The following is a 12212-nucleotide window of genomic DNA, read 5'->3' as shown; positions in this document are numbered from 1 at the left end:
AGGAACTATTATTTAAAGCTAAAAGCGGTCACTTTTGCAACAATTCTGCCATAAGAGATTGGCATCCTTTCTTTACCATCCATATTCAAAAACTTACCATTCATCTTGATTCCTAACGACAATTCACATTGCCACTTTTTGTATTTTTTCGTAATTTAGAAAGTAAACCAGCATTTAATACTACAGTCCACTCTTATTTCATCACTTAAACAACACCTGAGACCAGCGAAGATTTTACAGTAACAATATTTACATCTTTCTATTTTTATTCTACAGCTTTCTTTTATCAAATAAGCGTACTTATTTAGTTTTTTCCCGCCGAGCTATGAGGTGTTGACATGTTAATGACTCATTATCTTGGTGCTAGAAAATAGACGAGTTGACAGGCGGTTGACTCGGTGAAAACAGTGTGAAAATTCTATACAAAATTACCGATTTTCCATTACTCTTAAAAAAATAAACTGTTTATTGCGTAAAAAAGCATACTTTTTTACAAACTTAAGCACTAATCTTAAATTGGCAGATATTCTGAATCAGATTAACTAACCACTTTATTAAATTATACATGTCAAATTCCAAAATTCATTCAAACATCAAACATTTATTCAGCAAATAGGCCACAGAGGCACTTTCACATGTTAATTTTTACAAACAATAAAATTAACCCAAAATTACAAAAAACAATTACATAAATATAAATGTCAAATTACACAAAAAAAAACTAATAAAAAATATACAAACAACAGAAGTACTAAAATTGTTTAGAGATGTAAAAGTCTCTCGGTGTCAGAGATAAAATGTATATAATAATAACAAAGATCATCAAATTATCCAGACATGTAAAGGATCTCCAAGACTTGAATTGTTATATAATTAATAAAAAGACAAGATATTAAATTAGACAAACAGACAAGAACCGAATGTAGTGCCTCACGTTAATGCCACTCAAAAGTAAATTTACACAGGTAAAATGAAGCCCGTGTAAACTTAAACAGACCGGTCTCCATAAACAGCACCCGTTCACGAGTGTAACGCGTATCTCAGCCATCGTCTCCCTCATTAAAATAATAATCAAAATAAAACATTACAAAAATCTTAACCTAAACTAGAAACTAACAAACACAAAAACTATTCACAAAATTCGCCCCGAGCCCCTCCAGAGGCAAAGGAGCCCATCACGCTCGCCGCGTTGCCACGTTGAACAGCGATGGACAACCTTTGCAAAAGGAACGACCCGGAGCGAGGGTCATGACCACTCTCCCGCAACCGTCTGCCCACTTTCCCAAATCTTAAATTGAAAAGATTGTTTGAGTTAAGGAGTCTTAACTTAGGAGGAGATAGGGTCTTGAGTATTTGATAAGAACTTCTGTACGCAACTTCGTTTGCGTGGAATGATGATGATGATTATTGAGAAAAACATCCTTTCCCAATTTCCTGGGCCTTATTTTACCTCCCTAACAAATTTCATCTTAATAATTTCAGCGGTTTAACCGTAAAGAGGTAACAGACAGTTACTAAGATTAGAATTTTTCTAACCTCAAAAGTAGAGGTAATTAACTTTATCTTGCGATATATTGCTGTCCAATAATATGTAAACAAAACAGATTTTATTTTGGAGGAAGAAAGTTACCATTACTTTTGAGGTTATAAAATTTCTAATCTGGAAAAAAGGGGACTATAGAAAGAATTTAATGTCATTATCAAAATATGTAGGTGAAATACCGCTATCAGTCCGCCGGACGATATAGGCCTGTCAGTTAGAACAAAAATTTGATAGTTCCGAACAACTAACAGGCCGATATCGTCCCGCAGACTGATAGTCAGTGGGCCCTTTTAACGCGAACGAACTATACCTACTAAAATTTTTCGTAAAGGCGAACATTCTAGACGAGCTACGGACCCTATTGTAGTCTTAGTCGTAGACCCTCTACGGGCTACGAACAAGCTACGAGCGTGCTACGACTCCGTGGGGAGCGCGCGTTACTTAATATTTGCGCGATAGTCCATGACCTTGACCCTGGGTGGATTCGGATTTAAAAAGTTATCTTGATTCGTCGCCGCAAGCTCCTGATGACGCTACTCGGTACGGAGTGAAACATGTCGAGCTCTTTCGACTTAAAATACGTGAGTGACCCGTTATTAATATGTTTAATATATCTTGATTTGATATTGATATGACATTATATATATATGTAGGGAGACCCTTAAGCTATTGCACGATTTCGTGGGCTTGTAATGATAGCTTATATTACTTATATATGTACTAGTGGCTCTGTGAGCTGTAGACCTCGCGAGCATAACTTAAAACTGAATGAATTCATGGCTCCGCTATTTTGAAAAATTTCAAAAGACTGAATTGTTTACGTTTCAACTGTGGTTACTCTTAAGCGAGTTTTAGACTAGCAAGAACTTGCAATTAAAAAAAAAGTTATCTTGATTCGTCGCCGCAAGCTCCTGATGACGCTACTCGGTACGGAGTGAAACATGTCGAGCTCTTTCGACTTAAAATACGTGAGTGACCCGTTATTAATATGTTTAATATATCTTGATTTGATATTGATATGACATTATATATATGTAGGGAGACCCTTAAGCTATTGCACGATTTCGTGGGCTTGTAATGATAGCTTATATTACTTATATATGTACTAGTGGCTCTGTGAGCTGTAGACCTCGAGAGCATAACTTAAAACTGAATGAATTCATGGCTCCGCTATTTTGAAAAATTTCAAAAGACTGAATTGTTTACGTTTCAACTGTGGTTACTCTTAAGCGAGTTTTAGACTAGCAAGAACTTGCAGGCAATTTACTTTACATTGCCGACTACTGAGGTAAACTGCATTGAAAAGTTTGATCAGATACCGCAATGTAATGAAAATTGCGTGCAAGTTCTTGCTAGTCTAAACCTCGCTATAGAGTATGTCTAAATGTCTGCCAAGTTAAGCCAGTTTGACACTTGACAGCACTGGCTTCCCTCGAATGCGGCTGACCGAACCATTGAAGCTGCTCACAAAATTTCACGAGAATCGGTTAAAAATTAAGACCTACAGAGGAGAACATCCGGACATTATACGAAAACATTTTTGCCCAAGCTGAAACGGAGACCTTCGCTAACGCTCGGTCAATAAGGGCTGTATAGATAGATCGCTGGAAGTTGCCAGCAACATGCTCAGATGGGCCATTTCGTGACACTTTATTTTCACTGTTCTTTTCATATTCATATTCATATTCATTTTATTTGGTAATATTTAATTACATGTCAACCTTAATATAAAATATATTACAAATAGCATTATTATCATTAGAGCGTCTTATACTATGTATTAGAGAATAACTCCCTATGGTCGTGAAACGCCTGCTCGAGAAGCCATTTTTTGAGCTTAGTCTTAAATATAGGCGCACTTGGTGCAGTATAATGTCAGCCGGTAGGTGGTTGAGCACCTTACGACCCGTTCGTAAGTTTTCTCGATTTTGCGAGTTTATGTGAGACAAGGGGCAACTTTCCAGAGCGAGCGCTGCGGGTCGCGTACCTGCGCGTAGCCACATTATTGATCACGGGTGTCGTTTTCTTTATATGTATGTCTATTGTCTGTGTTTACGAATAAAAACTATTCTATTCTATATCGTCTGATAACTTTTAAGAGTACTTTTTTTCCACAGGCAACTAATACTCATCGAGACAATTCTAAAAACCCCAAACCCAATTAGGTTGCGTTGTTTTATCACAGAGTTCCTATGACCACCTCCTGTCATCATCATCAGATCATCGGAAACCGGGAAGATGGTTAAATTAGTTACCTTAGATTCCATTACATAGTTAGTCGTCGTCAATAGAACTTGTAAACAATGTAAACAAATATGACAGATTTTGTTAGCGTTTGAAACATAACCTAACATTTGTACGAAGGTTATTTTCGCTGAAATATTCATAATTAACATTTAATTTAACTAAAAAATTGTATAAATAAAATATTTAAGTATATAGACTGTGGATAAGGTCATGGTTGTCCTTTTAAAGAGCGAGATTACGAAGTAATGAAGGTAAAAAGGTTTGTTTACGTTGTTTGCAAGTTCTATTGACGACGACTTTAGTTACATACAGGTCGACCTAATAAAAGCGTGTTAAAAAGGCATGAGAGATAAGGCCTGATACGGTATACCAACACTTAGTGTGTTGTTAGTACAGTGGCGCTCGCAACTCCGGCGATTGACAGGCGAGATAGCGGCGGAAACGGTTGTGAGCGCGATTGTGATGTGCTGATAGGGTGTGAAGGCAGTGTTATGTTATTTGCATTTCGTGGGCTTGTAATGATAGCATATATGTGCCATTTTCAACCAAAAGGGTACTTAATATTGTCTTCGGTTACCGCGATAGTTACTCATGAAATAAAACTATGAAAACGGATTATATCGCGTATATTGAATTTATAATACATCCCGACGTTTCGAACCCTTTACAGCGTTACCCGTTGACCACGAACGCTGTAAAGGGTTCGAAACGTCGGGATGTATTATAAATTCAATATACGCGATATAATCCGTTTTCATAGTTTTATTTCAAAAGGGTACTTATTGTCGCTTGTCAGTAAGGCGCTATTTCCATATATCTTATCGACAAGCGACAATGTGGTACCTTTTGGTTGAAAACGTCACATATAAGGGCAGTAAGGATATCGTTAAAAATAAGACTAATAAAAAGTAGGGATGTAAAGATACATGATTTTGCCGATACGATACCGATAACGATTTTTGAAGTAAATAATCGGCGATACGGATACAGATACCGATATCAATGACATAGTAATAGTTAGTTAATAAATCAAATAAAAAAGGAATTATATGCTTAATATAAATAAAACATACTTATGTATGATAGTATATTTATACTTTATTATTATTACTATTGACTATTGACATTTAAACTATCAATCTGCATTTTGTTGACTCTATTATTCTATTAATTATAAGGCATGAAAATATTCAATTTAATTAAATGTATTAAACTTAATTAATAATTAATTGATGCCTACTAAGGAATTTATCAAAAATTTGCATGACAGAATAGGGAGATATAGAAATGTACTGTAACTTTTTACGAAGCACCTTTGACTATAAATTTAATTCTATGAGTGTACTTTTTCTTATATCTGCGAGAAATAAAAGGCTTTTTTATTTATTTTTATTTATTTTATTATGTATGATAGACACTCGCTTTTGTGAAGAGTGAAAAACATATCAAATCATAAATTTATTTAGCCTCTCATCTGTGGGAGACCCGAATCAAAACGCGGCAATTTTAAATTCAAAATTTGAACTTCAAGGTCACTATTTAAATAGCACATCTCTGACAACTCTGACAAGCCACAGATGAAATGTTAGGTAACCATCAAGCATTCAAAGCAAAAGTAAATCCAAATCAGTAATTATAGTTCAATTTAAATTATTAGCAGCGTCGTTCAATTCGCGCAGTTTTCAAACTGTGATATCGGCTGAATTTAAATCGGCGATGCCGATATATCGGCCTGCCGATTATATCGGTATCGGTATAGTTACATCCCTAATAAAAAGGTATGAGATATAAGGCCTGATGATGTGATAATATATGACTGAAATACGTTATAAAACCTATATTTCGCTATAAAGCAGAATATTTAGTTTTGGTTTCTCTTCATTCCCAAAATTTCATGACAACCTCCTCATCAAGACGATATTGGACCACCGCTTCTTCATATAATCAACCCCCATTTTCCTCCCTGGATATAATATTATAGATAAAAAATTACACAAGTTATTGTATATTAACCATAGTTATACCTTTTCGCTTTTATAATACAATTTTTAAAAACTAACTCGTAATTATAAAAAAAATAGCTGTAGGTATACCATAATTCGATACGAGAGGTATCGATATAAATCAAATTACTTGAAACGAACATTATTTTCTGCATCGATAACCGTATGTGACAGCAGATTGAATCTAACAGTTAATTTTCACCTCAGCAGCTCGAACAAGCCTACTTTCGTCACTCCCTGGAGTGAGGAAAGTTCGACTTTCCTCACTCCAGGGAGTGAAACAATGAAGCTTTTTAATTTAGTGAAGGCCATGAACTTCATACTTTTATTACATTTTTTTTATGGTATGGTACGGTACGGTACGGTCCGGTCTCGTATCGTATCGTATCGTACATATTATAATACTTTTTTTTCTGTTTATTCTGTGTAATTCGAAATACATTTTAACCTTTAATATGTTCTCACTACTGAGGTGAAAAATTATGTGTGCAACACGAGAGCAAAGTTATTTTACATCTCGTGTTTTTGAGTCCCTCGCTACGCTCAAGATTCTACCTTAGAATCACTCGCTTCGCTCGTGATTCAATTATAGAATCTTTCGCCTTCTCGGGACTCAAAATAAACACTCGCAAGAAAAACCAACTTTCCTCTCTTGTTGCACAAATAACTATTTCAATTTTGTCGTGACTCAGCAAGTTTATAATTTATAATTAAACATCAAAACAAATGAAACGAGGAAGCTGTAGAAATTTAGGGAATTTTGTTTTACTTACTCAATAAAAATATGGTTAATACATATATATCAGATTAAAAACGCATGAAAGTTAAGAAGGTAAAAATTTTAAATTAAAAATGGCGCTGACAGTTTAATGTCAATACACGAAATGTGCGTGGCTTATATTACATGCAACCTATAAGCAAAACACGCCCTCTTTACTGTTAAAAAGCAAATATTAGTGCGACCCAGTTTTGTACCGTAAACATTATACGCAACACATAGACAACTAACCTCAGACTCCGCTTTATAAAGCGTTTACTCAGACCGCGAGGTCGGTGTACCTTATATGCTGTGTATGGTGGGTGAGTGGTCTGTGACGTAACATGCCCGCATGATTACAACAGGCACGTAGCTATTCGATGTAACAAATGGTATCTAAAGCTTACTTAGCGTCTTACTCATTCCTCTCATCGCTTCGCTTCGCGTTCACGTGTTATTCGCCTACGTAGTACGCTGCGTTAAGAATAAAACGAACCCGCCGCGCCGCCATATTTGATTATATATATATTTGATTAAATCCCTAATAGTAATAATATTATAAATGTGAAAGTCTCTATATGTCTATATATTACCTATTACCTCTTTATGATTAAACCACTGAACCGATTGAGATGAAATTTTCTATGGAGATAGCTTGAGACCCGATTTAGGACATACTGTAGGCCGAGCATATGATTGGCGCGAGAGTATCTCGCCGCGAGATAGACTATCCGTCTTTTATTAGCTGTATGAATTAAAGGGGGACGGGTAGTCTATGTCGCGGCGAGATACTCTCGCGCCAATCATGTGCTAGCCCGGCTGGACATATAATTAAGTTTTTATCAATCATCATCATCATTTCACGCAGATAAAGTTGCGGGCAGAAAGCAGTGTGAATTTTTTTTATTTTTATGTTTTTTTATTTTTATTTATTTATATTTTGGAGATCCAACAGCTACCAATACAAAGTAGCAACAATTCATAAGAGATGGAAAGCCAATTACAGGATCACATTTGTAGAAACATATTATTACATTCAAGTTTTATTAAGTGTGCATCACGAAATGGACCCAACTCAGCATAATGTGTAGCTTTCATTAAAAGTTTATATGAACTTTTTTATTATTACTTAACCTTTTTAAAAACAATTTTATAGTCATTTTGTTCTTAGATATATTTGAATATTGTTTTCAACGTGTGGAAATATAATAGTAGTTTATGTGACTGCTACATAATGAAAGCCATTAAAATACGAGTGTGGGTTTATGAAACTAATTAAATGAGTTTCATAAAAGGATCACACGAGTATTTTAACGTAAAGTTAAAATTACGGAGCACCCACAGATACAGGTTTGTTAATATAGGCCGTTAGTTTATCGTTTCTAAATATATTATAGGGAGGTTATGATATTGATATAAATTATAATAGGTAACCATTCCTTCACGCCCACATCAGACCCAGTTTGTTTTATTAGGTCAACCTTTAGTTGTTACGGTAATTAATTTATCCTGTATATCAGTTGTTCCCAGCCATTTTAGGGCAAGTCCCCTTTGGTGATAAAAAAACATTAGCCTCTATGTATTTATTTGGTACTTAGTAAAAAATAAATTTTCTTGATTTATCTGTAAAGCCTTTGGCGTGTATCGTGTATCTCGCCTCCTCACTGGTGGGAACTCCTGCTGATTTAGAAATAGGTACTTTACTGAAAGGTGGTAAACGAAGAGGTTGGAACTGAACAAAAAATGCGAGCAAATAACCATTAAAAATACATTCCTTAAAAAAATACGTTGTAGAGATTTAATTACATATAATATAAGGATGCGTGCACTCTTGAAAATAATTCATCATCCAAAATGAGGTCAGGAAACGCCGTGAAGTCCGCCATTTTTGTGAATTGCGCGCGCACCCGTACGATGTGAAGTTGGCTCAGAGGTTGCGCGCGCCAGTCCGCCCAGCCGTCTTCGACCATCTCGCGTAGAAAAATAAAATAAATAAATTAAAAAGCGGAATAAAGGCGTGTTCGAAATTCAAACAGTTCAATTTTCAAACAGTTTTTTTTAATATCAAATATGGCTGTGGTTGTGATACGTGAACTGCCGACATAGTGCACAATATGTTTCCCTGTGGAGACGGGACTTAGGTTTTAGATTTAATTCTTGTGTTTGTGTGTAAATAGTAAAGTGGTGTGAATTAACTGTTTTTACTGTACGTGACCCTTTGTAAGTATTTTAACTGACTTCCAAAAAGGAGAAAGGAGGTTTTTTTTTTGTATGTATGTTACCTCAGAACTTCGTTATTTCTGAACCGATTTGGAAAATTGTTTTTTGTTTGAATGTCCCAAGTTGATCCCGTTTTTGATGTGAGGTCAGGTGTTAACACCCAGTTCTGATAATGGGATCCATGAGAAATTTAGGGAACTTGAAATTTTATAGGGATACATATAGTGATTTTAGTATTTTCATCAATAAACCGAGCATTTTCATCCAAAACAGCACCATTTGATGAAGTGAAACTGCTGATAATGACCAGAAAGGAACTCTTTAAAAACACATATTTCAATTCGTTATGTTTGTAAAGCAAGTAGAAATATTTGTGTTAAGGTCTGGTTTTGATGATGGGTTCCATGAGGTCCAACTCTTCAATTGTTGATGTCTTCAGATCCAGACTTTGAAACTTGAAACGTACTTGAAGCGCAAAAATGCTGTGACATGACAGTTTGGCCAGACAGGAACGAGTCTTGCGGAATGATGCATCACTTATAAAATGCAAAAATAAAATTAATCTTTAAAAAAAAGTAAAACCGACTTCAAAGGCATAAAACAAAATACTATCCCGTTTTATATGCGCTAGCAACTAATACGTTTGAAGTCGGTGTCGATGTAATAAATTAAAGATAAAATGCTAATATTGATAAACGATAGTCAGATATTAATTACAATATTTTTATAAATAAATAATTTTTCACCACACCAGCTAGTAAAGGCTCTCTTGATTGTTCAAAAACTGATACCACCTACGGGAGAGCGGTGTCTCTTGACACAAGTGTCATTGTACGCTTAAAAAGAGGCACCTGCCCAGTTATAACTACGTTTGTTTGTGCGAACTCAATAAACATTTTTATTTTTTTATTTTTTTTTATTATGATAAGAAAGATGCATTTTATTCACATGTGAGGCAAAGTAATCAAATGCAAATTTTCAGTTGTTTCTTATGTTTGCTGATAGAATTGACTTTTAAATGATGATTTTGAATGATAAATAATTAATAACATTCATTTTAAATCGATTTGCTTTGTTTTTGTTTGATATTTTACAGGTAGTATTTTCCTTGTGTTGGCGTGGTGAAAAGTTTTGTGTTTCACTTGGTGGCAAAATTTGTTTAACCCTCGTCCCTTGAAACCCTCGCAACGCTCAAGTTTCCATTTTTCGAACCACTCGCTACGTTCGTGGTTCATTTTTGGAATCTTTCACTTGCTCGTGTATCAATATTAGCACGAGAGGTTAAACAACAACTTTGCCCCCTTTTAAAACGAATAACTATTGTGTGTGTTTCATTTTGCCAAATTTCTATTTGGCCGAAACATTTATTTTAGGGGGTGCAGTGTTTAAAAGAAACATCCGTCTGATTTTTTAATCTACTAATCGGCTTTTAATAAGTCAAAGGTAATGGCATCGTAAGTAATTTGTTCACTTTGCTGTAATTATGCTCAATTAAGTGATTAAATATAAACAACTAAAAACACGCAAAGTCATCATTGTCATCAATGATATTAAACCTTGAGCAAGACGGATGTCAGGTCCAAACCCCGTTATTAAGAGGATACATTATTAGTGGTCATTTTTCCATACAAAAGTTCTCAACATTTCCCTCTCTTAGGCCACCAAACGAAGGAAACTCGGGGGAAATAATTCGTGTGTAAGCGTATTTTGACATAGTTGTAGATAAAGGTGCCTGAAACAACATACTAAAAGTACTGATGGATGGGGGTGACGCTAACGGTAGAGGGGGGTGTAAAGGTCCCTTTTTAGGGTTCCGTACCTCAAAAGGAAAAAACGGAATCCTTATAGGATTACTCGTGCGTCTGTCTGTCCGTCTGTCACAGCCTATTTTCTCCGAAACTACTGGACCAATTGAGTTGAAATTTGGTACATATATGTAAGTTTGTGACCCAAAGACGGACATGTAACGTAAACAAATTAATTTTAAACATGGGGGCCACTTTTGGGGGGTAAATGAGAAAATTAAAAAATTAAAAATTTTAAACTATATCGTGTTATATATCAAATGAAAGAGCGCATTGTCGGAATCTCAAATATATATTTTTTTATAATTTTAAGATAAACAATTTAAAAGTTATTCAAGAACATAGACAAAGAATGACCATTCCCCCCTTTATCTCCGAAACTACTGGGACAAAAATTTTGAAAAAAAATACACAAAATAGATCTTTACCTATAGATTACAAGGAAAACCTATTAGAAATTGCAGCTAAGCGTGAATCGGACTTAATTACTTAGTTTTTGATCCGATCCCTACGGGTTTTTTAAAGACATTTCACGCCCGTTTCACATAAAAAATACATTGTTTAAATTGTGTAATGTACGGAACCCTTGAAACGCGAGTCCGACTCGCACTTGGCCGGTTTTTCAGTTTTTCCTAAGTAACTTGTAAACGGTGGCCCATAGCAAAAATGTCCTATTACATAAATAATCTACATAAAATTGCCTACAAGAAAGATGCCATAAACTTTTTTGCTAGGATCAATATTTAAAAAGATATTAATAGAGAAAGTTAATTTTATGTAGATTATTTATGTAAAAGGAAATTGTTTGCTATGGGCCACCGTCTACGAGTTATTTACGTAAAACTAAAAAAAGGTACCTTTACACCCCCCTCTACCCGTTAGCGTCACCCCCATTCATCAGTTCTTTTAGTATGTTGTTTCAGGCACCTTTATCTACAACTATGCCAAAATACGCTTACACACGAATTATTTCCCCTGAATGGCAATTTTTGGGCTTCGTTTGGTGGCCTATCTGGATTTTGGTCCTAGATGAGTATTTTTTTATATGAGTATAATATTACTTACCAGTAAATCTGTGTCTGTACGTTTGGCTTTTTTTGATATTCTTGTTTTTATAAGAACCAGGTTACTTCAAATAGCGTTAAAAACAGCCAATTAAATAAATGCGCCGAAAATGTTGCAGTTCGTTGCAAAAAAGGGTTGGCATAAATACGTACGTTTAAAAGTGCTTGTTGCTAGGCCTATTTAAATAAAGAATATTTTGACTTTGACTTTGACTTACCCTTATAATTCACTTTCATTACACAACTTCGCCTTAACTATCATTAATTATCATAATTTACGGATTCATGGGCGTATTATTTAACCTTGTGCCTACATTTGTCCTACCCAAAGGACATAGAACACCCCTATGTATGTGGTACCAAAGATAGATATAACTCCGTAATAGATGGATACAGTCTAAGGAAAAAACGTGCCTCGAAAATCACGACAATTTTATTCTCGATCAGATGGCGCCACTACCTTTAGCCTACTCTCGTATAGAGGGCGTTGACGGTTTTGTTTGTTATTTAACAATTTTAACGCATATCATTGAAAGAACATGGGTCAAAATCATATAAAAATAATTCATGCAA

At 35.1% G+C, this 12212-nt stretch overlaps 1 protein-coding gene across 6 annotated transcripts in view; it reads left to right on the top strand.

Moving 5' to 3' along the window:
* Positions 1-8357: 8357 nt before the first annotated feature.
* Positions 8358-12212, top strand: part of LOC134751532 (muscle calcium channel subunit alpha-1-like) — a 134299-nt gene continuing 130444 nt past the window's right edge. For all 6 annotated transcript variants that reach the window (XR_010128674.1, XM_063686967.1, XM_063686968.1 and 3 more), the window contains exon 1: positions 8358-8770. The gene's annotated coding sequence lies outside the window, so the exon portion shown is untranslated. The remainder of the gene's footprint in view (positions 8771-12212) is intronic.

The sequence above is a fragment of the Cydia strobilella genome, chromosome 22 (genome assembly GCF_947568885.1).
Source record: "Cydia strobilella chromosome 22, ilCydStro3.1, whole genome shotgun sequence".
Classification (NCBI taxonomy): Eukaryota; Metazoa; Arthropoda; class Insecta; order Lepidoptera; family Tortricidae; genus Cydia; species Cydia strobilella.
The sequence above is the reverse complement of the archived record's forward strand: the minus strand, read 5'-3'. Positions and strand labels throughout refer to the sequence as shown.